General features: G+C 49.2%; 1 protein-coding gene across 2 annotated transcripts in view; it reads right to left on the bottom strand.

Annotated features, from left to right (window-relative positions):
- LOC144106489 (uncharacterized) overlaps window positions 1-27315 on the bottom strand; it is a 492993-nt gene that overhangs the window by 41540 nt on the left and 424138 nt on the right. The window lies entirely within an intron of this gene.

The raw sequence follows: 27315 nt of genomic DNA, 5'->3' as shown, positions 1-27315 counted from the left end.
TTCGAGTTCGGTGACAGCGAAAATGCAAATATAACTAGATTTAACACAGCGGAATCGCTGATACGCACCATTCTGCCGAATTTTATTTTCTTTTTCAAACATATCATGCGCTGCTGCAAGAGAGAGAGAGAGAGAGAATAAACATTTATTTGTAAAAAGGAGACCGGAGCGGTTTGTGGGTGGGGTCCTCAGTGCAAGACTCCGGTGGCTTCCGCCGACGCTTTGGTGATGGCGACTAGCGCCTCCTGGTCTTCCAGGGTGCCGCTGGCCAGCGTCACCTCCCACTGCTCCAGAGCCGCGTTGTGCGGCTTTAAGTGGTTAGGTTTAACTGAACATGTTCATGTAATGTGCGGGGGGGGGGGGGGGGGGTAGAAGGGGGAAGAAGGGAGAGAGTGAATCCACGTCCAGGGACGAAGATGAAGCAGCAACGCCCAGCGAAACGGAGCGGCGAAAGACTGACTTTGAAATTCAACTGAGCAAGTTCCACTCGGCCAGATGCAGCTATCGCACCACTCCAGGTTTAACCAGAGCTAAACCGCAGCCGATTTTTCTTTCATCTTTTTTTTTTCATATGGCATGCATGTGTCACCGATGATTCTAACATATCCGCGGTCCCTGCCCTTCGCAAGGGACGGCCTTATTTTGTAGTAGTCCAGCTCAACACGATTCAGACGGCTAAATGAATAAACGTGGTGTCCCCATTTGTGCGCATTGAATTGCGGGCACTGTCGAGAGTTTCCCAAAACTTTTTTTTGTTATGCCTGAGCAGATATATATGGAAATCGGGCATATTAACTATATCCCCTTGCGAACGTTGCAGCGATTTCTTGTATAACCTACCGGAAACTTATCCGCTAATTCAGGCCAGCCGATTTCTTGACGTGCGTATAGGGTCTCTAAACGTGCTTTTACACGCTTATGCGCAACCACGGAGCCCTTGATAGGAAGCACGGCAACCACATGTTGCAGCCAGAGTGCTCCCAGGATGTTGGACTCCTGCTAGACACTGCGTCAAAGCTACTCCGTTATTTTTCGCGTTTCGGGGGAGAACAGCTATTTGACTATAATAATGAGTTCCAAACGTTCTTCGTATCGTCGCATCGCCCAATCTCTTCTCGAGCTATTCAGCAGCACTTTGATATGATTGAGAGCGTAATAATTTTCCTGAAACATCTCTCCAAGCGGAGATAAAAGCTGTGCCTAAGAATGACTCCTTATATGAAGGAACGCAGCCGAATGACGCATCACATCAGTGGACGGGAAAAGGGCCAGACTGTTTCGCCCATTGTTTCCCGCCATTGCTTTGTGTGGCTGAGCATAAAGCACGAATATAGAAGAAGAGTCTTCGGCGAGTTTCCCACTGCATTTGCGCGACTCACAATCGTTCGCTGAGCGTTGCTCGACGACGCTGTGCTGCCTTAATTAAGGCGCTTCAGACGGCGCTGAATTGCCTTAACGCCGAGAGCGAGAGATTTGAAGCAGCGTGGCTGTTCATACTTTCAAAGGCTAGCCATGCGAAGGCGACTTTTCTCAGATCTACGTTCTATTTTGAAACTGCCTAAAACCATGGGGCCAGCGCATTCCGGGACGGCATCTCGACTGTAATCACATGCGCCTTGAAGAACGTTCCTCCTTCGGTGTGGAGATTCAAAATATAGAAGCGTGACGTCTAACAGCTTTCTACTCTGACTATAAATCCAGCTACACAGGACACCAGTACGTTGATTACTTTTAAAACCAATTCCTTTTTATTCCTGTCGCTGCCAAAGGATTTGTTCAGATGAGTAAACACTTGAAAGGACAGTTAAGTTTGACCTTAAGGGTATGACGCGACAGCGTTCGGCCTCTTTGAGTATCGCTTTAAGGACACGGATGCTACTCTTTCTTTCCCCAGCACATAAGGCTAAACCTATACCCGTAAGAGTACATTGCGACGGCAATAGGGGTACTCCGCCTTCTCTGTCGCCTAGACTCTGCCCACATGCCCGTGTATGCAGTATCGGTCATTCTCTACACTCATACATCGCTGCGAGCCCCCATACCGCGCAGAAATGCAGCGGTAAAACGATGCAAACACTTCCACCGGTGCACGGCCTTATGGGATCTCCTCACGAGCACCGTCTGGCGACTAGTCATTAACTTAACTTCTACCTGCCATGGTGGACAGTTTTCTCAAAATCTGGTAGCTTGTGATGGCCTCACAAGCTCACCTGGCCTAGGTGACAGGCGCGGCACATGCTTCACAACGCCACCGGCCAAGCCGACGCCGGCGGCGACGCCAGATTTTCTAGACAACGAGATCCCTAACGCTATTTCAAACATTAGAGAGCAGCGCTGAAGAACGGCACAGATAACAGCAGAAACATGGGAACACGGGACGGCTGCTGACTACCAACTGACAAAGCAAAAAACAAGATGATGATGGATTTTTACGGCGCGAGGGCATCTACGGCTAAAGAGTGCCATGGCACAAGGTATGTTCCATTTCTCAAGGTGGGGCCAAAGACCCATTTTCCCAAGCATTTCACCCTGTTTAAGCCGAGCACCAAACCAGGGGAAAGCTTGTACCCATTGTATCACCGGTGGGTGCCCGGCGGCACTGGGGATCGAGCCCCGCACCTCCGCATGCGAGGCGGATGCTCAACGACTTGGCCACCGCTGCGGTGTCAAAGTAAAAAAATAGATCCGGAGGACCACTGCAACCAGCCTAACCACACCTGTAAGCCTTTATTAGTGATTACGAGGCTCATGGCGACGGCGAAGAACAAATTTCAAAGGGAAGTGATTGTTGAGGCATATCACATTGCACTCGTGTGTCAGCACACCGTCAGTTTCATTGCACGATAAAAAAAATGCGTTTCCTTGATCGTGCCTGAAACCTTCTATTGTCTCCGTTGCACGTGCTTAAGTCAATGCACTTACATTCTTTCTTAAGTTTCGTCTTGATGGCCACTTTAAAGGTTTTACCTGTTGACTCTGCCTTAGCTGTGATGCGTTTAGCGAATTTCAGCCCTGTTTTAGTTTGCCTCCTGATTACACTATTTAGTTTTTAGCAGTGTTATACGTTGGCCACAAAAAGTATAAGCTTTTGTCTGTTTTTAGTACGGCTTTTTGATCCGTTGTTTTTTACTGCTTGGTGCACGCTCGCCTGCCTCCTAATCATGGTTGTTGTTGTTGCTGTTGTTGTTGTTGTTGTTGTTGTTGTTGTTGTTGCTGTTGTTGTTGTTGTTGTTGTTGTTGTTGTTGTTGTTGTTGTTGTTGTTGTTGTTGTTGTTGTTGTTGTTGTTGTTGTTGTTGTTGTTGTTGTTGTTGTTGTTGTTGTTGTTGTTGTTGTTGTTGTTGTTGTTGTTGTTGTTGTTGTTGTTGTTGTTGTCGTCGTCGTCGTCGTCGTCGTCGTCGTCGTCGTCGTCGTCGTCGTCGTCCTCCCTAGTATTGTATAAGCTATATCTGTTTTTATCTTGTGACTCAGCTTTTACTTCGATGCTTTTAGTGCTCATTGCGTGATCACCTGCTGTGACTTTTGTTTTCGACATCCCCCTTTGGCTGCGTGGATGAAAGAACCGCATACTCCTTTTTTTTTCACCCTTTTTTTGCCCATGCTTCATTGGCTCCCTGACTGTCACGTGGTTTATTACGGCTTTATAATGCGCGAGGTGGCTTCACAATAAACAGTCGGCAGTCAGCGCCCGACCTGTGTTTCCGTGTTTCTGCTGTGTTTTGTGCCGTTCTTTTGCACTGCTCTCTAATGTTTGAAGTAGAAACCAACTAGTCCAAACTCAAATTTTGGACTAACACCATGCCGTTGAAATCTTAAAGCAACGAAGCAATCGACGCATCAGTGTTTCCCTTTCAAATCATTATAGAGGCCGGATCGTTAATCATCCGACAACGCATCAATCAGTCATGGTGCCCAGATTATGTTTTCTCTTTACGTTCAGGAATTCATCGACACAATCCCGCTCCTCTTTTGCATGCATAAAAAAGCAGACGAACTTCATCCCGAGGATGGGCGTGACTCCGCACTGAATAGATGCCGTGTTTAAACCAGGACGCGCACAAAGAAGAGCTAAAGTAGCATACTTTGGAGTTCGGGCCTGCGATAGTATTCTTTCTCGGGGAATTAAGCCACGTGCTTGGCCCTTTTTTTTTCTTTACTTTCATTATTGGAATTTTTGTTTTCTTCTTGCAGTGCGCACTGTGGCTGAAGGTAAGGAGCTGGCGTCAAGCCGAATCAGGGCCCTAATTTAAAATGCTGTTTGCACGCGTATGCTGAGATGCCGTGGTTGCCCAACAGCCGGCAACGCTCAAGCCTTGGCGCCCACCAATCACGCAACCGTCATGCGTAAACAACTACGAAATCCCGCGCCCGACTGCCTGGCGAGTTCCAGCCTGCATACGCGCTTTTCAGTGACAAACGAATATGGTGTCAATATCGAGGCTATTTTTGACTAGTTTGCCTTGCCAGCCAGACACCTGCGATGCACTGCAGGAAAAAAATTCCTAGGCAGCTTTTCACTAAACACCTTGGCTGTTTCTCCCCTAAGCTAAGCTGCGCGTGTGGTCGAACCTAACTAAGACGAGTTCGTAGCGCCGGTAGGAAAGCGAGCTCACTTGGCAGTGATCGACTCAGGTTCCTCTTCCTTTTCGCCAAGCCAGTGGCTCAGCGCAAAAGGTGTGTCCTGCTCACTTTTCTTTCGCACTGCGAGGAGCGAAGCCCGGCCTAGGAAAGCGGCGAGTGCTGGCGTCTCTAATGCCAACAGCTCGTTTTCTTGAGGTAGGACGCTCTGGCGGGCCAGTCGGTTCATTTCAAGCGATCGAGCAAAACTGCGCAAAGAAAACCGGACGCAAGGCCTCGCCCGTTCTCTTTGCGCACTTTTACTCGTTCGCTTCCTCGACCTGAGAGGCGGCGCTGAGACGACGTCTTCTTGACTGAGCTCGCTTTATTCGGGCTGTATTCACTGGCCTCTTGACGATTTTTCTCCACCTGCCTTTCATGGCCTTCTTGGTTTTACTCTGTATTCGGAGACAGGAGTGCGAGGGACAAAACACTGAGTGGGAGCAAAACCTCAGAGGTGGCCGTGTTCCGGGGATCAAAAGTGCGGAGTAAAAAGAGTGGATAAGCTGGGCTTCGGCCGGAGCCACCCTGTCCCTCCATTCTTCTCTTCTTTCGGCTTCCATCTTTTTTCCTCTCTCCTTCTGCTGGACTTCTTGATATTCTTCGATTCTTTTTCTTTCTTGCTCTTTCTTTCAACTTCTTACCCTTGTTCTCTCTCTTGGTTGGCTAGTCCTGGCTTGCGGATTTCGGCAGCTGAGACCACTACAACGGGCTTCTGATGCGCAATCATTCGAGCTGGGGTCCCAGTAACGGCCCTCTCTGTAATTACTGGCAACATGTGCTCCCTAACGAACGCAAGAGATGTTCCTCCGTGTTCATCAACGTTTGGTGCATTAATATTTTTTTTTCCCATTGCTGGCTAAGGAATAAGAGCGGTCCATGCTTTGAGGGAAAAATGTAACGAGTTTTTTTTTTCCACTGTCGCGCTCTTTCTGACGCTGTATACACAGGACGAAACAAAACTGCATGTGCCCCTCAGTGGCTCGTAGGGTTTTACCGGTCGTCAAAGAGAAAGGGTGTTTGGAAGGCAGCTTCAGTCGTTCGCTACAGGAGGGAAAGAGGACTCGCGTGGGTCCTCGAGGGAAACGATTATGGTCTCTCGAACAAGAACTTTTTTTTTATTATTCGAGAAGTGTGCCATGAGGCATAAGTTGAAAAAAAAAAGGAAGGGGGAAGGAATGCACGAGATTGAAAGTTAAAAGAAGGAGTGAAGACCCGTTGCGCTGAGGTAGTCGCAGAAGTTGCTGATGAAACGGTTGTTCACAGTCTACTTCACAAGAAGAATTCGTCTGGCACTGTTTTCCTTCCTTGCTTCTTTCTCGCTCGCTAGACGACAGTTACACATGTGCGAGCAGATTCGCACCGCGTGAGTGTTAATGTTCAGAATTCGGCGGAGTCTTGCAAGTAGCCACGCTTGGGCCGCTGTTTACAGCCTCCGCGCAAATTGCTCGCAGCGGACGCTGCATGACGCCTCAACGCAGTTTTGGAGATTATTTATTTATTTACTTATTTGGAACATACTGCTAGCCTCTCTCGAGGCTGTTGCAGGAATGGGAACAAGTTGGTTTTCTTTTTAGGTACGTCCAAAAGAAAAAATCACAAAGAAGGTTTTTCTACAGGATGAAAGATGGCGGCGGCCAGTCGCGACCAACGGAACGAATCCCGTTGAAAACAGCGCACTTCTATTCGCGAAGAACACGGTACAATATGGCCACAGTGGAAAGAACGGTAGCAAATAGAAATCTCCGTTTACATGCGCCATCTGTCTTTGCAGAGATATCTGTGCAGTGGTTTTCTCAGCGACAAAGTGCGCCATCGTCAGCGCCGTAATATGTCATAACGGTAAACTCCCGCTTCCAACTGCTGCCCGTAACAAAGTGTCGCCCCGGTGAACATCGAGAACCTACCTGGGATGTACGGGGTGTGCAGCTGACGCTCTTGAGAGTGAGCACGCCGCCACAGGCCCCGTGTTCCACGTGTGCCAGAGTAGGCAAGAGAAGAACACAACTGCGCCGGTAAAGGTTTCCCTGTTTCCTGCCGTTTAGTTTACTCTCAGGCGCACTGCAGGGAGAGCGGCAGGCTTGTTTGGTATGCGACTACACCTTTCATCACATCTTCGCCCATCACTGATGCCCCGAGGCAATAGATCTCGCTTAAAAAAAAAGAACACGGTTACCGTAGCGACGTTGCATTTATTGAGACGTGGTGGAAAGGAGAAAAGAAAGGTGCCACTCACCGCGAGTAGCACCAGCACAAAACAGGGAGTCATAATGTCTTTGGGTTAATAGCAACGAATGGTTTTTTAATGCCAAGAAGCTTACTTAAGCCTATACCTAAGCCCAAAGAAACCGTTTGCCATTGCTGTCACTAATTATGTTCTTCACCTGCGGTTCCGATCCTCGGTGGTATGAAACCGAGCATATTATTATGAACGCTCGTCCTATCTCACGCACTTGTGGCTGTATCTGCGTTGCAAGATGACTGTGTCAAAATGATTGCTGGTTTCACATAATTTTGCATAAATGTTATACTTGTGGCTGCGTGTACTTGTTGAGTTGTCTGCATCCACCCTGTAATGGCCTTACGGCTGACAGTATCAAGAAATAAATAAAAAAGAAAGGGCACACGTGTACGCCCTCTATACTCTTCGTTATTCTTTTCCACCGTTCGCCTGCGCCCGCTCGCTGTCAGCGAAGAGTTTGGGGCTCCCGCCGCACTGCTTTCAAAAGTACAGCATGCGCTTGAGTAGCGCAAAGCGGTTGTTTCGTCTCGCATCGGTTGCAGAATTGAAAGACCGCAGCTTAACTGTTTCGGCAACGAAGGTTGCCTGCAATATTGTCTATCGGGAATGTGATACAAAAACATCCAGGCTGCGGTTGCTTTTTTTTTTTTGCGTCGCGCCTCGCGCTTCTCTCTCTCTCTCTCTCTCTCTCTCTCTCTCTCTCTCTCTCTCTCTCTCTCTCTCTCTCTCTATTGCGTACTGGCTGCTACATTTTGTGACTGTGCAGTTCTTCGGTTCTTATGTACAGCAAGACAAGCGAAATGTTGCCGTCGAGTCGAGCTTCAGAGAGGAGCGTCTCGCGTTCTTTCGGTTTTTATTGTTCGGCCGTTGGTTCTTCCTTTTTTCGAAGCTGAAAACATCGAAAGTGCGTTCAATCAGACACACCATGCAGTGTCAGAATTGAGAGCCTTTCGAAACAAACAGATTTAGGCTTAGACTCCGCAGGAGCGATAAGTTTTTCTCAGCAATGATTGTCGATTAATTCTAAAAAAGACAAAAACAATTTTAAACGTCCACACATTCGCTTCCCACTACTTGAGATCCGAGTTTCTACGGAACATTCCCTTTTTGTTGCTTGCATTGAGACATATTTTAGTCTCAACAATTTCCGCTTACGGCAGTGGTTTCTGTTCCCAAATTTGTTTTACCAATTTCTCCCGTCACGTCAATATTACAACTCTAACAGACGAGTTATGAGTGGCAGTAACTATAATTTTGTCAAACTATCAGTAATTTATGCACAGGACTTCAGGTAAGGTTTAAATAGAAGGCAAAGCGGCGTATATCTATTTATGGGTTTATTAAATAAGTAAACACTCCTTGACACGGCTGGAAACTTTGATAGCTTAATCGGTACAATAAAATAAGAAGAGTCTACATTGCAAGGCCAGAACACAAGCCTTTTTAGCGCCTGTTTCAATACCAGATCCGAAGGTAAATCGTGCTCTGAAAGGGACCCTGAACACAAACTGGTGTTGACTTGTATCACTAGCTTCTACTGACAAATTGAAATGTAATTGAAATTGTAATTGAAAACAGAGCTTTTACAAGCAGTAAAAACAAAAATTTAAAAAATTCGGGTGTCTCCACCATGGGCCGTTTTGGCAAGTATATTGCAGTGCTCCAAAAGTTTTTTTTTCCTCGAGCGGCGCCCTGAGGTTAGGCTACACCGCAATTCACTTCCAAGCGGTCATCACGGAGCCTTTTTGGGTCTTGACGTCATAAGTTGGAATCGAGAGGGGAGAGCCAAGGCCGAATGCCGACCATTGCTGTGACCGAGTCCATTTCGTATCCTCTATGCGGGTTTCGGCGGCGCCTGGAGGGCTGTGACATCTCTCCGGCTGTGTACAGAAGCTCCTGGAGGACGTTTTCTTCCTCAGACGTTCTGACGCAGATTAACTGACATGCCACGCATTCACGGCTTCAGGTCGCATCTGTTCGGGGAGCCCTCTGACTTGAGGGGCTTTTCCCTATAGTGCCGCTTTGAATACTGACAATTCGAGGCCATTGGCGCTCTGTCTCCAATTCCCGTCCCAACTCTCGGCTCCTTCGAGGAGCGGCAGACTGGCCCCTCGGCCAGCAAAGGCGGGTCGAACATGCCGAGGCAGTCGCCGCTGCAGACGAAGAACCGCACTACGAGGGATCAACTGTATGGGCGGCACCCTCGATCTTTACGGAAAAAAAAAGTTCCTTCTTTCGCTCATCATTCTGAAAAAATTTTATCGCTGTGACCGTTATTCCCTCACAAAGACTCCGCATCCACACGGCTTGCTGGAGAGACCCTCTGCGCTCGAGGACGATTGCTCCTGTTTGCGGCTCATGCTGCAGGCCTCTCGTTACCCAAATGAGAGCGAAATCGCACAATGGGTCCCATCCTCGAGGCTGCAGCGGATTGGAAGTGAAGACACGTGGCCCGATTCGGTGCGCAAGACGTGACTCACCGGCGACAACCCCCGTGACAGAGAATTTCGGGATCCCTAAAGACGCACTTGCCGCAAGGGTCGAGGCGCAACAAGCCTCGGACTACCCTGGCAGCATTGTGCTCGAAGAAGGGATTGTCCAAAAAGCACACGAGACAGGACTCTCGGGCTACGCTGTGCTGCTTAGAACGGTAGCCACTGCTTGTTGCCACTGCCGCCCCGTTTAGGCTGCACCGCACTGTGAAAACCGGTGCGCTGAAACTAGTGTTGAAATCATTGAGCGCCGTATGCACGAAACAATTTCAAAGCCTTGGACCACAATGTCCCATATAGCCCGGAGTGTACTGTATCGGAACGTAGTAGAAAGACAAGCGCGCAAATGCAGAAAGCGAGCGAATTACCGCGGCTTAACGCCGTATGAGCAAGGATTGGGGAGATCGATTCGTTGTTCGGTCTGTGCAGTTTTTTCTGAATGGCGCAAGAATGTTGCGTATGAATGGGCATGGGTGGAAATCTTTGAACCAATCTGCGAAGTGTGCTGACATCGAAGAAAACCTGGTATTCTGGGTTCTCGGTCTCGCTGCTCGACAGTTCGTCTCATGCGTTGTATTCGGCTGCTTTGATTGACCGCTAAGAAACAAACATACAAACAGGAAACAGCTTGAAGTGTTGCGAGTACCTTCTGTATAACAAGCACTACGCGTCAGTGTGAAGCTCGTGCAAAGAAAAGAAAAAGGCTAGATTCATAACTCTGTCCTACCAATTGGGAAAAAAAGAATCCGGTCCATTTTTATCTTTGTTTTACGCGCAGCCGCACTACAATTTTGTCTGACTACCTTTTAAACAACGAACCTTTAACTAAAATAACCTATTATAAATATCTTGGTGTTTATTTTTCTACTGACCTGACTTGGAAAAAACAAACCGAATATATATCGTCAAAGGCAGCAAAGATGTTGAACTTCTTAAAGAGGAATTTCCGAAATGCTCCTCAGAAGGTTAAGGAAATTTTGTATTCCACAAACATCAGACCTATTATGGAGTACGCCTCCGCAGTCTGGGATCCTCAATCGGGACCCATCGTGCTAGGCTGGAGCGTGTACAGAATGGTGCAGCGCGCTTTGTTACAAACAAATATTCTTTTAATGTCCGTAGTAGCTGCATCAAGCAGGGGTTGAACCGCTCTAAAAAATTTCGCCGCCAGGTGCTCAATTTCTGATTTAATTCATTGCGCACGAAAAACAAGAGAAATGGCGAGAATGGATGAAACAGAGTTGCGCAACAACCAATCTTCTGTCGTATTGATACCCTCTCGTATTCGCCAAAATGCAAACTTAGCCAATACAGGCCATGTCTTGCAACAGCCTCTGACAGCACTCGCTGGCAGATGCGAAGACGAGTGTCAATGGAAGCTCAAGCAACGCAGCCTGACGTCCTACACTCTTTTCTATTGCACCCTGCATCGAACTCTCTTTCCCGCCACGTTATGCATGCCTTCTCTGCCAACTCTTGCTTTAAGGAGCTGCGCAGCAGACTCCTCTTCGCACTGTTGCATGATATATCCGCTGAACTTGCCTCGCATGTAAACCTCAGCGCACGCGAATCTCGCGCCTATCCTTGAGAGGAAACAAACTAAAAATACACAAATAAAATCAATTCAGTGCACTGAGATAAAGATGCGCTACAGCCTTACGATGTGGTCGTTGTGCATCCTGCTTATGCTAAACTGCGACACGCACTTCTATTAAGCAACCTTTATGCTATCGACTGTTTGACTCAGCAGTGTTTTTCTTCGCGGGTGCTTCTCCCTGTCAATCTGAGCGGCTGAAAAAATAATAATATCGCGAGCTGTTCAGAGCTGTGCAGCCGGTCTTTCCTTTTTGAGGTGTGAGGAGAGCCACTTAGACATTCTGCGTTGGATTCTCCGATTCCGGGCTTAGGAAATCAAACATCCGAAACGCCGTACTACAAAAACTGGCCACTGGACAAAACGGGTTAGTATTATTGATGAAACAAAGATTAAAGCTATAATTTTTCACGACGTGTTGTTGTGACTCAGCTGGAGACACGCCGTTTGACCAGCCGACGACCCCCAAAGAAGGTTGCCGCGCTGAGAAAGATCCTGCGGGGTTTGCTCACGCTTAGCTGGGTGGAGACTGCCTTCCCAGAGAAGGACGCCTGGTGACAGCCAAGGGCGCCCGTTCGAGGGAATAAAGGGTCAGGAGCCAGCCCCACCGTCTCGCAGCTGGTTTCAGTTGAGGCCCCGGCGTCCCACGGACCACGTGTGTTTTGGGGACGCCTAGCCCCCCGCACCACTGTTGCTGCACTGCAGGAATTAGCAGCCGACTTTCGATTTCTCCTTGCCCGTTCCCACGGGTCGACTCTGGAACGAGTGACCCCGCCTGCTACAGTGCAGTGCTACTTTGATTGGTTCTCATCTGATGGAGGAGCGGAACCATAGAAGTTTTAAGGAGCGTGCTGAGTGCGAAAGGACGCTCTGGGCCCTGGCGAAAAGGCTCATCCAGTCGCTCGACGCTATGAACTCTTAATTCTTGACTCCTTGCTCTTCTGTATTCAGTATGTAAATAGGTTTCGTAAAAGCGCCATTACACCCGTTTCTTTTCGTTTTCCTAAACTTCAAAGCTTCACTCCTTCCTTAGCCCGAGGACTCAGACCAAAGGAGCTCGGGTTCGAGACAGCCTGTGCGCCACGCCAGTGTCTAGAGTAGTTCCGCACAACATAAGACTCTGTAAGAGTGCAACTGAAATAGCATATCTCATTTCAAAACACTAGGCGCACTATTTACAGGAACGTTATCTTGAGATGCCAACGTGTGTCAAGTCGCTTCGAAATTAGGAACCCTAATAGGTATTTTTTATCGCCATAAAGACTATCTCCCCAAAGAATCTTATCGCTCCGGTATAATTCTTTCGTTATGCCTTATTAGGGTGCTACCACAGTGAGCAACAAGTTAAAGCTGTCGGCTTTAAAATAAGGCAGTTCGAATCAGTATAAGGCAATGCGTATACCGTCTGCCTTTGAGCATCCACTAACACCCTAGCTCGATAACCTGAGACTTTTTAATGCCAGTGATACATACAGTTACAGCTATATAAATGCCGCCAATCTACTGTACTGACACTTCATCTCCTCTTGCCTTCGAACTGCAAGCGACTTTAAATGCCGCAGCAGGTTTACGTGTCGACCCTCCTTAAAACCTGGCGCACATATTTACTCATTCTCAAGAAGCTCTGAATCATCTAAAGAAAGTCCGTGGTACCCTTCGGGTTTCCCAGGCCACACATGCTGCTTGTCGATCCTGCCCGGTGCCTGTACTCATCCACTGGGTTCAAGCTAGCAAATATGTCCATAACATAGCAGCTTGCTTTCTCGTTTAACAGGCGTACCGCGAACTTCCCTGCCTCTTTGCCACCAGGTCCACTTCCGACGCATTTAACATCTACAGCCTCCCTCAAGCAGCGTACACGTGCTCTCATTCCCCCGTGTACCCACCCCCTTCCCCCCAACCAATCACGGGTGGAGGAGGTCTCTCTGAGACGGCTGCGGGTCGGAGTGGCCCTTACGCCTGCAGTTCGCCACCAGTGGCGAAGTGAGAAGATTCCTGCGCCGGAAAAATGCCCCCACTGCGAAGCACCCGTTTGCGACACTACTGTGGACATGCCCAGGAACTTCGCTAGTTCGCGCACGCGTTCTTCAAGAGGCAGGCCTGTCTTCCAATAATGACTCGAATTTCCACTTGTGGTTGACGAAAAACATTTAAGATCAAAGTTTATGTGATTTTTTACACATAACCAGGCTTAAGTTTTTTTTTTTTTGTACCGTTTCATGACGTCTCTTACTGACAACACGTTCTATGACGTGTGGCAACTTCAGCGTCGCAAATAAGTAAACCATATATTTTGTGTTCCTGATAAAAAGCATAAAACTCTGTAACCACTCAGACAAAATGGAAATGGCAGAGCTATCAAAGCTAATCAACTAGCCCAAGGTGACCGATATAACGAATTTTAGCATGGAGAGAATCGAGCATTCTCTTAAGAACGGAGGCAGCCTAGGAGCGGTGAAGATGAGGCATAAGCAAAATTCATATATATGCGCTAGGAGAGAAAGAGGGCAATGACATTAGCAATATTGATAAGATAATTAAAGTAGCCGAAGAGTTCTACACAAATGTACTGTGGGATACAGTGGTGTGTCCCTCCTCGTCCCCCGTGCCAGCGCCGAACGCGCCGCAGTCACGAGACCACGCGCGCGCGCCACCAGGAATGTGGAGAGTAGGCACTTCTGCTACTCTGCCCGTTCCCAACACTGACGCGACGTCACGGCAGCGCGCATCCCACTTAGGGCAGGGTAGCATGCCTGGGCTCGTGAGCAACGTATTGCTCCTAGTTAGGCAATGCCCGGGAGTTAAAAAGAGGAGTGCGCGGTGGGAAATTTCACTGCTGCAGGCCTCCACCTGACTGCCCCGAGGGACCCCTTTGCTGGCCGCCGACCCCCGAACCCACGCCGGTCGAGCTACCGAACGTCTGTTTGATCTGATAGAACATTCTTCCGCAGTGTGCTTTGCCTCGGGTTAGGACAATAAACTATTTCCTAGTGTGTTCTGCCGTTGCCTATTTCGTCCGAACCTGCCTTGGCTGCGACTCGGTGCCACGGTTTGGAGAAACGTGTCGCGTACGAGTAACGCCTGCGTGTAGCTGGCACGGAAGGCCGGCTGGACGCAAGGTGACCCTATAGTATACAGTAGCCAATGGAATCAGTACATTAATGAGCTGACGAGAGAGGCAGTATAGCGCACAGCAATGCGATATCCCTCCAGTAAAGAAAATGGCAAGTCGCGCTGTGCCTTTACCTAATGAACATCTACCGACTAGCTCAAGAAATTGCACTGTCGCAAAGGAGGAAAGCAGCTGGAGAGCATCCGGTAACGGGAGATGTGTTCAAGGACGGTTGGGAGACTTCACGAGAAAAACTAACCACCCTGTATACGCATTCTATAACGACCGCGAGCGTACCGGAAGCCGGTAAAACTCTGACATAATCTTAATCCGAAATGAAAGGAGACTTCAAGGACCTCAAAAATTGCAAACCGATCAGCTCACTGCCTGTTGCCTACAGGGCATTTACTAAGGTAATCGTGAATAGAGCTGGGAAAACCTAAGAGTGAAATTAACCAAATGATCAGGCAGAGTTTCGTAAAGGCTACTCGACAATAGACCATACTCACAATGTCAATCAGGCGATCAAAAAACGTGGTAATTATAGCCAACCCCTATGTGTAGCCTTCATAGATTACGAGAAAGCATTTGATTCTGTGGAAACCTCAGAAACTTTCTGAAGGAAACTCCTGAGCGAGTTTCGATCAAGAGTAAAGATGGAGTTAACGCTAATTTTCGATGCAAAGTTTGGCGATGAACGCCGACGGTTCGAGCAAAACATTTTTTTCTTAAATAAGAATTAAAGTTAAAAGAAAAAGAGGAGTGATGCTTTGGCTATGGGGGAGAGTGACGAATATACCAAACAAATCCGGGACGAAACAAGCAATGCGAGGGAGCTGGATTCGGCTGTTTAATGGCGACGCAGGAAGCCTCACGGCATTTGCCGAGTGCCTCGATCCTCCCGAATTCGCTCAAGTTCGGGGCCGAAGATCCTAGCGCGAGTCGGATTCGCGTCCGGGTCCCAACAGCTGACAAAAAAAGCTCACTTGCTTTCAGGGTGATGGGTTAGAAGCGAGAGCGTCAGTTACGGCAAGGAATACAACAAGTGCAGCCCTGTTTATTTGTTCGTGCACAGGGCCCCTTCCACTGAACAAGGCGAGAGAGGCAAACCGGAATGCAGCAGTAAAATCGGGAGACGGCGTAGGAACGCGGCGTTCTTGGGGGAGGGCTGTGATAGCCGGATTTACTGCACGTATATCGCGAAGCACGACAACTGCAAAAAAAGAGAAAAAAATTCAACGGCGGAAGCAAGAGAAATCAGTGTCGCACTGCTGCGATAGAACGAGGTTTATGGGAGATACTAAAATAGTAAGGCCCTGAAGGTTGCGCCGAAGCAAAGACAACGAGTAGTGCACGTTAAAAGGGTGGATACTGACCAAGGGGGGGAGTCACGTTGAAGGTTGTAACCCAAGACGGGCAGTAAGGAAGCAATAAACGCTCCCTTTTGCAAGATGTATATATAGCGACGCCAACGATCCGGCAAGAAACGCAGTAAAACGCCGTGATTGTGACGGCGGCAGAACGTATAACCGCTGAAACTTGTACCATTTAAGGACACAAGCGATGGGAAGAGGGCGGGAGAGATTTTTGCTGTGTCTTTCGGTGCTGCCTTAGGTCACGAACGGCTACAGACGGAATGTTCTAGAATCTGCGAACGACGGTGATCGCCTGTCTGGATCCCGGCCACGGCAGTCGAATTTCTATACAGGTGACATTCTAGAGGCCCGTGTTCCGTGCGATGTCAGTGCATGTTAAAGCATCCCCGGTGGTAAAAATTTCCGAAGCCCTTCACTATGGCGTTTTGGGACGTTAAACTCCCTAAACTATAAACTCTTTCTGGCTTTAGGGCTCAAGGTTATATTGTAAAATTGGTGGCTAACATGAAAGGTGAGCCTTGTTTTAATTTTTCTTAATGATTAATGTGTTTGGAAGTATCTAACGTCAAAAATACGCATTTGAACACTCGCTGAGTTGGCTTTCCCGCATTGCATATCTACAAAATGACGTCTCTCGCACTTCTTGTCCATTATATACAGACGTAGTTGGCGTATTTGATAGCGTAGAAGAAATTTACTTAATTTCGGCGACAATACCATGTGCAGCAGCGCCGTTTCAAGAGTAGGTAATGTGGAAAAGCGAACTCCACAAGCTTTCAAAAAGGTATTGTTGTTTAGTGGTTCTGGTTGTTGGGGAAAAAATGTGTGCAGGGCGTGCAACTGTCTCTTTCGGCGAACACCTTCTCTGCACTGCACGGGGATGCTATTCGATATTTCGGAGCCCATTGCCAATTAGGAAAATTTTAATACAGGGCTCACCATCGATGTTGACGCCCATATATAACCTTGCCTCCTAATATTAAAAATATAAAGTTCTTAAGTTAACAAAAGTTAATTAATTGTCTATTTATTTTTCCATACGAGGTACACAATGTCCGCCTTGTTGTGCAGTCCAGCTCAACATATTGCGCCGGCGCATCTCTCGCAGTTTTCAAATAAAAAATCGAAAAGCCCACAACAGCCTCCAACGCCCAGCTGCACAGTGGACGTGACAGCTGTCCGCTTGCCTTGTCACCAAAATGTCGCCGAGAGCTTCGGAAGAAGGGCACACCAGGACGGCAGTCCTTGAAGACAGACAGGACGGGGGGGGGGGGGGGGGGGGGCAGTAAATGGCCGACAACGATGCAAAAAATACTCGCGTGCGTGAGTGCACGTTCAGGAACCTCAGGCGGTCACTACGGCGCCCGTCAGAGCCTGAGTCGCTTTTGTGCGTTAAACCCACGTAAAACCAAATGTCATCTAACTGTTTTTCACCTTCTCGCACTTATGTTTAACTGGACCAGGATTTACTCGGCAGAATGTGATTTCGCACAGGTGCCGCGCCTTAGACTGCCCGCAGGCTGACATGGATTCAATAAATTTCAACGCCATGTGGCCTTACATCAGCTCAGATACAAGCACCTGTCAGGCCTGTGAGATGCACGATCCCAGCAATTCGGGTTTTATGGGAGTTAGGCTAGCTCCGATTTGTGGATGTACTGAGCCTCAAACTTCCATGGACTCGCATAACCTTGCGCTCTAACCAAGGTGGCATTGGGTCCACCCACTTAGACTTTTGCCAACTGATCCCGCTCTCGTGAATTCGCTGCCACTGTTTTTCCACGCTCATATACTTACATTTTTAGGGCCCCCCGAGTGGTTACAATTATTCCGGAACAATCGAATGCATCACAACTTTCCTCCTCGCCGACAGTGTCGCTTTAAAGGGAAGTTATTTGGTTGCTCAATTAATGTTGATTTTCCTGTGAACCAAGACTTACCCACACATCAAAGCTACCCGGCGATCTAGGAAAGCACTAAATGGCTTTGGAAAGGCTAGCGGTCAGTCCTATTCTTTGCGACAAAACAAACTAATCATAGGTAATAAGTGCTACGTTTATAGCGCAACCAGAGACGAAGTATGCGATATCGGACCAGCAAGGAGCGCGATTGAACCCAAAACAGGCAACACACCGCCGGTTTCACCCTCTTCACATTCAGGTTCAGCATAACTATCCCATGCTCGAAGGCAAACAAACTGCATATCGTTTCTTTTCACGAATGCTCGAAGTATCGCCAAGAAACGCACATCCCTCTCATCCCATATTGGCGCATGCTAAGCTGATATAGTTGTGCTTACTGAAACGTGGCTCTCAACAAAAATAAAAAAATAGTGAAATATTAGACTGTGAAAAAACATGCAACTTTTCCAGATTCTATCGCGATTTCCGTACTGGCGGAGGTGTACTCATTGCCGTGAACTCTGTTATCAATTCCTTCGCTATCCCCACTGATTCACCTCTCGAAATAGTTTGCACTCATGTAGCTTTTCCGGCAGGCGACCTTATCTTTTGTGCGTGTTATAGGTCCCCATCCTCACCAGCTACTTACTGCACTGATCTTCACGATGTCCTTAACAAATTAATTGTCCGATACCCAAAGTCGCATTATTCTCATTGGGCGATTTCAATTCTCCAGATATAGTGTGGAAAATCGGTGTTCCCTCTCTTAAGCAGCTCCTCTAATACTTCAGACCTCTTTTTTACCGCAGCTCCTTATTTGGTCTCTACTCCAGCGTACATTAAAGGAATTAGTGACCACTCGCTTCTCCACTTGGCAATTAAGAAGAAAGTTCGTTCTACGAAAGTCGTTAAAGCTATATGTGATTACAATGCCGCCGATACCACATCCATCGCAGCTGAACTAGAATCATTCATTACTAAGTACACACTAAACTTTTCCAAACGTACCGCTGAAGAGAACTGGTTATTCTACAAGCACAAACTGCTTACACTAATAGATCGCCATATGCCTGAAAGAAAGGTTGTTTCAAATTCTGCCTCACCGTGGTTCACTGGAACCAAACGCCACCTACGCAACAAACAGAAACGTATTTTTCGTCGCGCCAAAGCAACTAACCTTCCTGAACGCTGGGCTGCATATCATCACATTCACGCAGAATACGCCATCGCAGTCCAAAATGCAAAAAAAAAAAAGATTTTTTTCGATAACCTCCTCCCATCACTTCTACAATCTAATCCACGCAAATTCTGAAATATTGTTGATGGCAAGAAAAGCAAAGTAATCCAACTAGCCCGTTCTGACAATGTCCCGACCCCTCCGAACCAGTGATGCTCTGTTTTAAATGATGCATTTTGTTCCGTTTTCCTCAAAAGTGCTCCTACTACTCTTCCGTCTGCGCCCAATCGCTCTTACTTGCCAATGAATTCCATTTCTGCAGTTTGGGCCGGCATAGCGAAGTTGTTTGAAAACCTGAAATTATCTTCTACATGGGGTCAATATTCAATCAATTGTAAAATGCCCAAAATTACTCAACCGTATTCTTCAATTATGCATTCGATGCTTTTTTCACAGTCTAAAGGTTCCTCAGTGTTCCCAAGAGATTGGAGGGTTGGCAAGGTTCTTCCGGTCCCTAATTCAGGTAACACCCATTCCCCCTATAACTATCGCACTATATCACTCACAAGTATTCCGTGTAAACTTTTGCAGCATGTTATATATTCTTCTCATCTAGTCAATTTCCTTGAGTCTAATTCCTTCTTTGCGGCTGAACAAGGCGGTTTTTAGAGGACGTTCTCATGCGAAACACAACTTATGCGTTTTACTAATGACCTATTTACCCATGCTGGCATGAGCTTCAATGTACACTGCGTGTTTTTGGACTTTGCGAATGCTTTTTCACATGATCTCCTAATTTTTAAACTTAGCATGCTTAACATTGATCCAAATGTGCTAAACTGGAGTAAAAGCTTTCTGTCAGATCGAACTCAGTACGTGCCTGCTAACGACTGTTCATCTCCTCAGATTTCCGTAGCATCGGGCGTACCCCAGGGATCGGTATTAGGACCTCTCCTCTTTCTTATCTGCATTAACGACATTCCTAATTGCATTTCCCATGCATCTATCAGGCTTTTCGCAGATGACTGTGTCGTTTATCGCAAAATAATTGATCACACTGATTCTATTACGCTTCAAGAAGATCTTACAAGCATATCTAACTGGTGCAATAAATGTTTCATGCAACTAAATGCTAACAAATGTAAAACAATGCACGTATCGCGTCGCACTAACACCAGTGACAACACGCACACTTTCGTTCTTCGCGACATTTCCATTGAATCCGCCAATCACACATATACCTAGGTGTTCATATTTTACGTAACCTATCATAGCATATGCACGTCGAACACGTCACGAATAACGCTCACCGGGTTCTTGGATACTTGCGTCGAAATTTCTTTGCTGCGCCTCTGCAGGTAGAACTAACACTCCACAAAACATTAGTGCGGCCAAAGCTAAAATATGCATGTGCAATATGGGATCCCAGCCAAGTCGCACTAATAAACGCACTTCAATCCATTCAAAGCCACACATCACGTTTCATCTTATCTAACTATTCCCGTCACGCCAGCATCACTTCCATGAAAAACACCCTTGCCCTACCGGACCTTTCTTCGCGCCGCAAATGCTTTCGACTTTGTCTTTTCCATAGAATGTATCATCACAACCTTGTATTAAAGGATCATCTTTTTGCTCGCCCATCATGCATATCATCCCGTTCTGACCACATGCTTAAAGTTAATTAATTAATTAATTGGTTTTGGGGGAAAGGAAATGGCGCGGTATCTGTCTCATATATCGTTGGACACCTGAACCGCGCCGTAAGGGAAGGGATAAAGGAGGGAGTGAAAGAAGACAGGAAGAAGAGGTGCCGTAGTGGAGGGCTCCGGAATAATTTCGACCACCTGGGGATCTTTAACGTGCACTGACATCGCACAGCACACGGGCGCCTTAGCGTTTTTCCTCCATAAAAACGCAGCCGCCGCGGTCGGGTTCGAACCCGGGAACTCCGGATCAGTAGTCGAGCGCCCTAACCACTGAGCCACCGCGGCGGGTGTGCTTAAAGTTGCTGTTTCATTTTCCAGCACAAAAGCGTGTCATAATTCATTTATTCCCAAAACCAGCGCAGACTGGAACGACCATTTCTGACATTAACAATTTCAAGACCACTGTATTTTCTCCCGCTTTGTAAAATAATATTGTATAACATGCACTGTTTATTTTATGTACCTTACCACTCCTTCCTGTAATGCCTCCGAGCCTGGAAAGCATTCGAAATAAATAAATAAACTAAATTTAGGGCGGCACTGCTACAGCTACAGGTGAACGGAATTGACGAGTGTGTCTCTCCTACGAAGCTCATAATGATCTATAGGAAGGACGCTGATTCTTAATAAGGAGCTCTTACTTAAGGTTGATCAGCCTTGTTCGACTGACTAGCCAGTTCAGCCAAGTGTGATTATATCCACGAAAACGTCCTACGCCTGGTCTGCTTCTGTTATCGCCGCCGCGGTGGCTCGGCTGCTGATCCGCAAGACGCGAGTTCGATCCCGGCCGCGGCGGTCGCATTTCGATGGAGGCGAAACGCTATAGGCCCGTGCACTACATGATGTCAGTGCACGTTAAAGAATACCTACCGTTTCCTGTTGTTATGGTCTCGTGTTTTTACAACCGTGCCTGGCTGTTCTCTTCGCTTTCATTCCACTAGTGCTATGTTTCTACCAACCTCGCCGCCCACTTTTAACCGCACTAAATATCCCAAAGCCGCCTCGTTCAGTTTACCTCCATTTTGCCTACCCGCAGCAGTTCCTGATGCTGGTCTCAGGCAGTATCCTGCTTTGCTTTGCGACAATAGGATGGCTCACGCTAGCATTCCTCTTTTTCTCTCTGAACCGTTTCTTCCCTCTCCTTATATGGTCCGAAACAAGGCTGCCTGTCTACTTATCCTCAGGGGAAACAAGAGAAACAAAAGGGGCGGCCCGAGGAAATTGCTTCCTCGAGCGAAACGCAGCACGACGGCGTCGGTTTCGAAACGGCAGGCGGCGACACACTGTTCTTTCGAGCTGTCAGCGGTCTCGTTAAGGCGGTGTGTCTTCTCCTACCGTCTCTGTGCTGCCACGAGCGAGCGTTCACTTCTGTTCTGCTTGGGCTCTCGTGACGAGGACGCCTTGGTCCGGAGCGGGAAGAGCATTTTCTGTGCCGCTGAGTTGTCGCGAAAAGAAACGCAAAGGGACAAGATGCGCCGGGAAGACGGGACGAAGAGGGTGAGGTCCGGTAGGGTGGCAGACGGGGCTCTTAATCGCAGGGTGCCACGAGCAGCGAGAAGAAGAGGCAACGACAAAGCGCTCGACAGCGGCTTGAGGTAATGAAAAAAGTCGATTTACAAATCGAAGCTAAGCATTACGCGCACCAGAGTAAGGAAGACTCCCTCTCTCTGCGAACGCAGTCGAATTAACGGCGGCAGCAGTGTGCCTTTCGGTTCCCTTGATTCTGAAAGTAGAGCATTTCTGTGAACTTTACCGCCGCGCCGCAGACTCTCGAACATCCTCCTCGCCCACCTCTCTGCTCTGCGTTTTTCTGAACGATGATTGGCCCCTCAAGCTGTCGCCCGGGAAACACGCGCGAAAAGATCATTTTGCCTGTGTTTTCGTTTTCTGTCGTCTGCCTCTGCTGCTGGTCGAGCCAGTCTTCCGTTGGCGCCAGTAATCACCCAAAAGTTTTAAGTCAAACCCTTGGCCAGCTTCACTCCTGCAATAGTGAATAAAATTGACGCAAAAAACTTGAAAATAAAATTCTTCTCTTTCAAACACCTGTGAAATTTGTACTGACCAGGCAATAAAGCCGCTCCACGCGCATCACTCCGAGGAACGAAGCTTAAATTTTTCGGTCTGAGACTTGCTAAAAAACATGCCTAACGCACATTAAAGAAACTGTGCCCAGCAATTGCGCAGCCACTATCGCGCTTCTGAAACTTCACATCGTGAAACATGTTTAACTAAAATTATCACAGTCTTTACCTCGCTCGACTGCAAAAGAACTGCGTCATAACCAGTGTTTTTGTGAAAATGTAGCGCTAGGTCAAATCTGCATTTAGAGGAGCGTCCGTGTGCCGAAAAATATTGAAAAAAACTGGAGGACGCTTCAGCTTCGTCTTTAAGAGTGGGACGCGACAGCGTGTTGCAGCGCAGCCAAGGAGTCGACGGAACGCCATCGCCCGTTCGGCGCGACGCCTTGCATGCCCGCTGGACAAAACGCTCTCAGTCTCTAGGAGGCCTCTCAAAATACAGACGTTGCTCCACTCGTACACGGCTGAGGTTCTATCACATCTGTTGAGAAACGAACGACAGCGCTCCGAGGCAGAAAGGTCACCTACGCGCGCGCCAACTGCCGGGCCAGCGCCGTGCATGGCGAAGGGGGTTTCAGTCGGTGCCACACGATGGCGCTACGACTGCATGCCAAGTACGGAGGAAACTTACCGGAAACGCATGGTACTCACTTAATTCCGATGTCTTTAATTTACATGCTCATAATTACTTATGTACGCCTCAGTACAGATCTCGAAGGCACGTTTCTAAGAAACCCGTGCATTCACTAGACGCGCTTTTATTCATGTTCAAATGTCGAGCCGTCGTGGCGGAGTGGAAGCGTCCCCGTCTCGAACGCCAAAGCCCCTGGTTCGATTGCGGATTTTTATTCACCGAGTGTGCTTGCCCTCTATTTTTTTACGCAGCCCCCGAATATTTCCAAAGCGCGGTGCCGACAACCACTACGACGCCGACGGCTTTTCGACCGAACGAGCTGTATACGCTGTCGCGTGATATACAAGAATAACCTAAATCTTATGCCAATAAAAACTCTGCCCTGTTGAGGAGGACGGAGTGAGCTTTGATTGTTCATGCCGCAAGCGCACACGTTTAGCGCTCTCATGCTGAAAAGAGAAGGCGACAAATGTGGCTCGTGGTGGTAGAGTCACGCATGTCGCATCAGTTTCTAGTGGCTAGCGGGAAAAAAGCGCAAGCTCCGGCGCGCTCACGTGTGCCAGCGAATACATCCGGCCGGCGAGCGTGCGACGGCCTTCGAAGCGTGCCGTGCGCAGCGCGCGCAGCCGGCGGGCGAGGACAATCGAGGAGGAAAGTGGCGGAGTGTGACAGCGCCACCGACGCGAAGTACCAACACTGCACCGCTGTGCGTCGCCCCTCTCTGCAAAGACGGTACTATACTCAACGTGTGCACAATAGAAAAAGAACCATAAAGATAACTGGGAGATGAACATTTCAGCCTCCTTTGCGCAGAGTAACAAAACGAGAAACAGGGACAATGGGGAAGGGGCAGAAAAGGAGTCGGCCGTTCAACTTTTCGGTAAGTAGAGCGGGGCAATTGCCTATCTGCCCCTTTGCACCGGAACCGCAGTGTGGCGCAGGCCGATGTAAATGGGAGCAGAAGCAGCAACGCCAAGCTCGAAAACTTGCCATTTTTCTTGGTGGTTCATTTCAAAGCGAGTGCCTCACAGTGTCCGAGAGACAGGACGAAGCGGTGGAGTTAGCTCCAGCTAAACGACGCTACAAGTGCCACTTCATTGATAACGTGACTGCGGAGAGCAGTGCGGCGGATGAGGTGCGTATATATGTGACATGGCTCTGTAGGACGTGACTCCTGTTTGATCTGGAGACCCAGCAGTCGGATTCGTGGGTGTATAGGGATGGGGGTATTGTTGAGAATGTTTGGGGACAAGGAATTCGGATTCCTGCGGTGCGTGTGGATGGCGTCCGTAGCAGGAGTGTGCAAAACAAATGCACGCGAGAGACAATGTGGGGCAGGCGCGAAATAGATAAGATGTTGCGCCCACCCTTGCACAGGCCATCTCCAAGTGCCCGACGAACCAACTCGCCCACCAATGCAATATTCCCTGAAAACCAGCGCCCTCCAAACACGCCAGTAGTTGCATGCACTGTGCAGTCTCCAAGAGTACGGAATAGCCGAAAGGGCGTGCAGCTTTTGTACATGAGCGTTAGGTGGCGGTCAAATGCCTGGAAACGGCGAAATCTCCCACAAATGCAGCTCATGTTTATGTTGAACCTATATAAGATAATCGTTTCAAAGAATGCCACCTTCGCAGTAAACACTGTCGCGAAAATAACCTGTTTTCTGGAGACGTCTTTTCATCTGGCCCATGTTTGGCACTTTGGACTGTGCACAATACAATAGCACCCATACAGCCCACTAATCAATGTGTTCCATGAGCGCAACAGTTCACAGCTTCATCAATGAATGCGAGCCGAACAATAAATAGAGCGCAGTCGAGTTAATCGAAGGCACATAAAGAAAGTACACAATACTTTACCGGTTAAATTTACACCTTCTGAAAAAGAATAAATCAGAAAACAGGGATACATAGTGTAATTGCGAAAAAGTTATGCAGTGTCTCTGCCAGCTTATGTCACTAAACCTAAGCTGGCAGGAATTCAGAACAGGCGGCGAAAAAGTTACCAAAAGGAAACCTGTCATTAACCCCTCATTAACCCACCATGGCTGGGGCTACTGAGGTGTACTCCGAAATAAATACATAAATTTTGCTCAGTCGACTAGCTCAAAGTGAATGCGATCAAGCGCAGTGCGTAGCTCGAGCACACGCACTGTTATCATGTGGCCATTGCGAGACGTCCATTGCAGCGCCAGCACCCCTAAATTATCCAGTGACTTTAAGCACCACTTCTCAACGGCGCCCCCTTACGTGCTCCTCAGCCAAAAAACATGCACGGCCTTCGGCGCCTCATCTTGGCGTCGGTGAGGCAGCCGTAGTCTTGGGCGAAGCGCGGAAAGTTCGCCACTGCTTTGTTACAGTCCCGGCGGAGGACGCTCGGCAGCGTCGGGGCGCCGCAGAGCAAGTAGCAGAGCGTCAAGTAGAAGAGCCGGCGCTCCGAGAAGGCGGCCGTGCGCTTGCCGGAGGATAGGAGCGCTTTCTCGAAGGACGCGTAGGCCACTTCGACAGCCGGGATCTCCGGGAAGTAGCCGCCGGGCTTGGAGAGGCACCCCTCGCGGTCCAGCAGGGCGTCGGTCCATGCGGCCGACAGCCACGAGGCGTTCACCGTCAGCAGGCCGCTGGAGTCACGTCGAGCTCCGTCGGCGTCCAGGGCGCGCACCACCTCGGCGGCGTAGAGGAAGCCAAGGCCTCCGTAGAGCATGGCGTGCGTGCCCTCCAGGTAGAATACGGGCCGCGACAGCGCCTGCACCGACACGTGGACTTCGTTGCGCAGGTAGTCGTACGCGACGAGCGGCAGCTCCAGGTTGGCCGGAAGCCGCAGTGCGGTGTGGTAGCCCTGCCGCCGCAGGTCGCCCAGGGCCCGCCTGTAGTGCAGCCAGGAGGCCACCACACTGGGCGAGCCACCGGGCACAGCGAAGCCGGCGTAGACCGAGGCGAGGCCGGCGCTGGTCATCAGCTCGTGGGGAGGCCAGAGGACGGTGGCCATGGCGCGAAGCTTCTTCTCGGCGCGCTGCTTAGAGGTCCGGTCGAGCCACGGAAGCGTGCTGACTTTCTCGGCCACCGTCTCACGGATGGCGCGCAGCAGCAGATTCACGTCTTCGCGCACCTTCGGCGAGAACCGCGGCACCGCGTACAGCGAGATGACCAGCAGTCGGAACAGCGGCTCCACCTGGGCGGCGCAGAAAAGCGGCAGCTCTTGGCCGTCTAGCTTGTCGCGGAGAAGCGAAGCATCCGCGAGCGGCGCGAACATGCGGGCGAAGAACCAGCCCATGTTGTCGAGCAGCGCCTCCTCCGAGAAACGGGAGAAGAGGACGCCGGTGGCCCTCAGCACCGCGCTGTTGGAGACGCGCAACAGGTGGTCGCCGTCCATGGCCGGGAAGACGTGCCTCCGCAGCTGCTCCAGCCACTGCGCGCAGCTGATGTTTGGCGTGTACTGCCGGTCTACGTGGCGCAGCATCACTTCGTCGGGGTGGGCTCCGCTCGAATTCGCCTGGGCGTTGGCCAGTTCCCCTAGCACCCTAGTGTCGACCTGGGCCGCCTGCTCGGCACGCTGTTGGCTGGCGTCGATGCCGTTCTTCTCGCTGCCGGATAGGGCCACTGTCAGTCGGAGCCAGTGGTCGGCGAAGGAACCCCTCTGGACGATGCTCATGTGACGCCTGAACCAGGGGAGAGTGTAGGCGCTCGGCCGGATGGTCACGGCAGGAGGACTGCCGCCTCTGTGCGCGAAGCGGACGACGAACCACAGCGGCACCTGCCACTTGAACGCCAGTTCGATAAGCACGCCCAACGGCCTCGCACGCGGATGAGAAGAGGGCCTTCGGGGCCATGTTAGGCCCCGGTCGGCCATGAACCGCCTCAGCTCCCTCAGGGCCGCAGCGTTCTGCTCTGGCGACGAGCCGCGCACGCAGGCACGAAACATAGCGACTGCCTTCTCGCCTATCGGCAGGTATCTGCAAAGTTTGTCACACACTTCGTGAGCTCTCCGCACTGAGATATGCTCGAGTCACCCGATAGATTTTAGCTCCCTTCGAAGCGACTACACTGCGAACAGCTTGCTGGCGAATTACTCGAGAACTAGTGGTGTTTATTTACGTGCCTGTTGCAGCTGTGAACGTAGCGCTTTTACCCGTCACTACGTTCTTATAGAAATGTGTTCAGTTACACTCAGACACGGGCTAAGCAAGAATCTAGACGTGAAAAGCCACTAGCGAAAAATACTCGAAAAATATTCAATCAGAGAACCAATCAAAATGTCAATGTAGATAATTATTCCAAGCAACAGAACTGCCTTCACCATTACCGCCGAGTGTATTGAGGAAGCTCGGCAGTTCATATAAAGATACGACGGTGCTCAGCTGAATGTCGACATATCGACTCCGTTAC

Source organism: Amblyomma americanum, chromosome 10 (genome assembly GCF_052857255.1).
Source record: "Amblyomma americanum isolate KBUSLIRL-KWMA chromosome 10, ASM5285725v1, whole genome shotgun sequence".
NCBI lineage: Eukaryota > Metazoa > Arthropoda > Arachnida > Ixodida > Ixodidae > Amblyomma > Amblyomma americanum.
The sequence above is the reverse complement of the archived record's forward strand: the minus strand, read 5'-3'. Positions and strand labels throughout refer to the sequence as shown.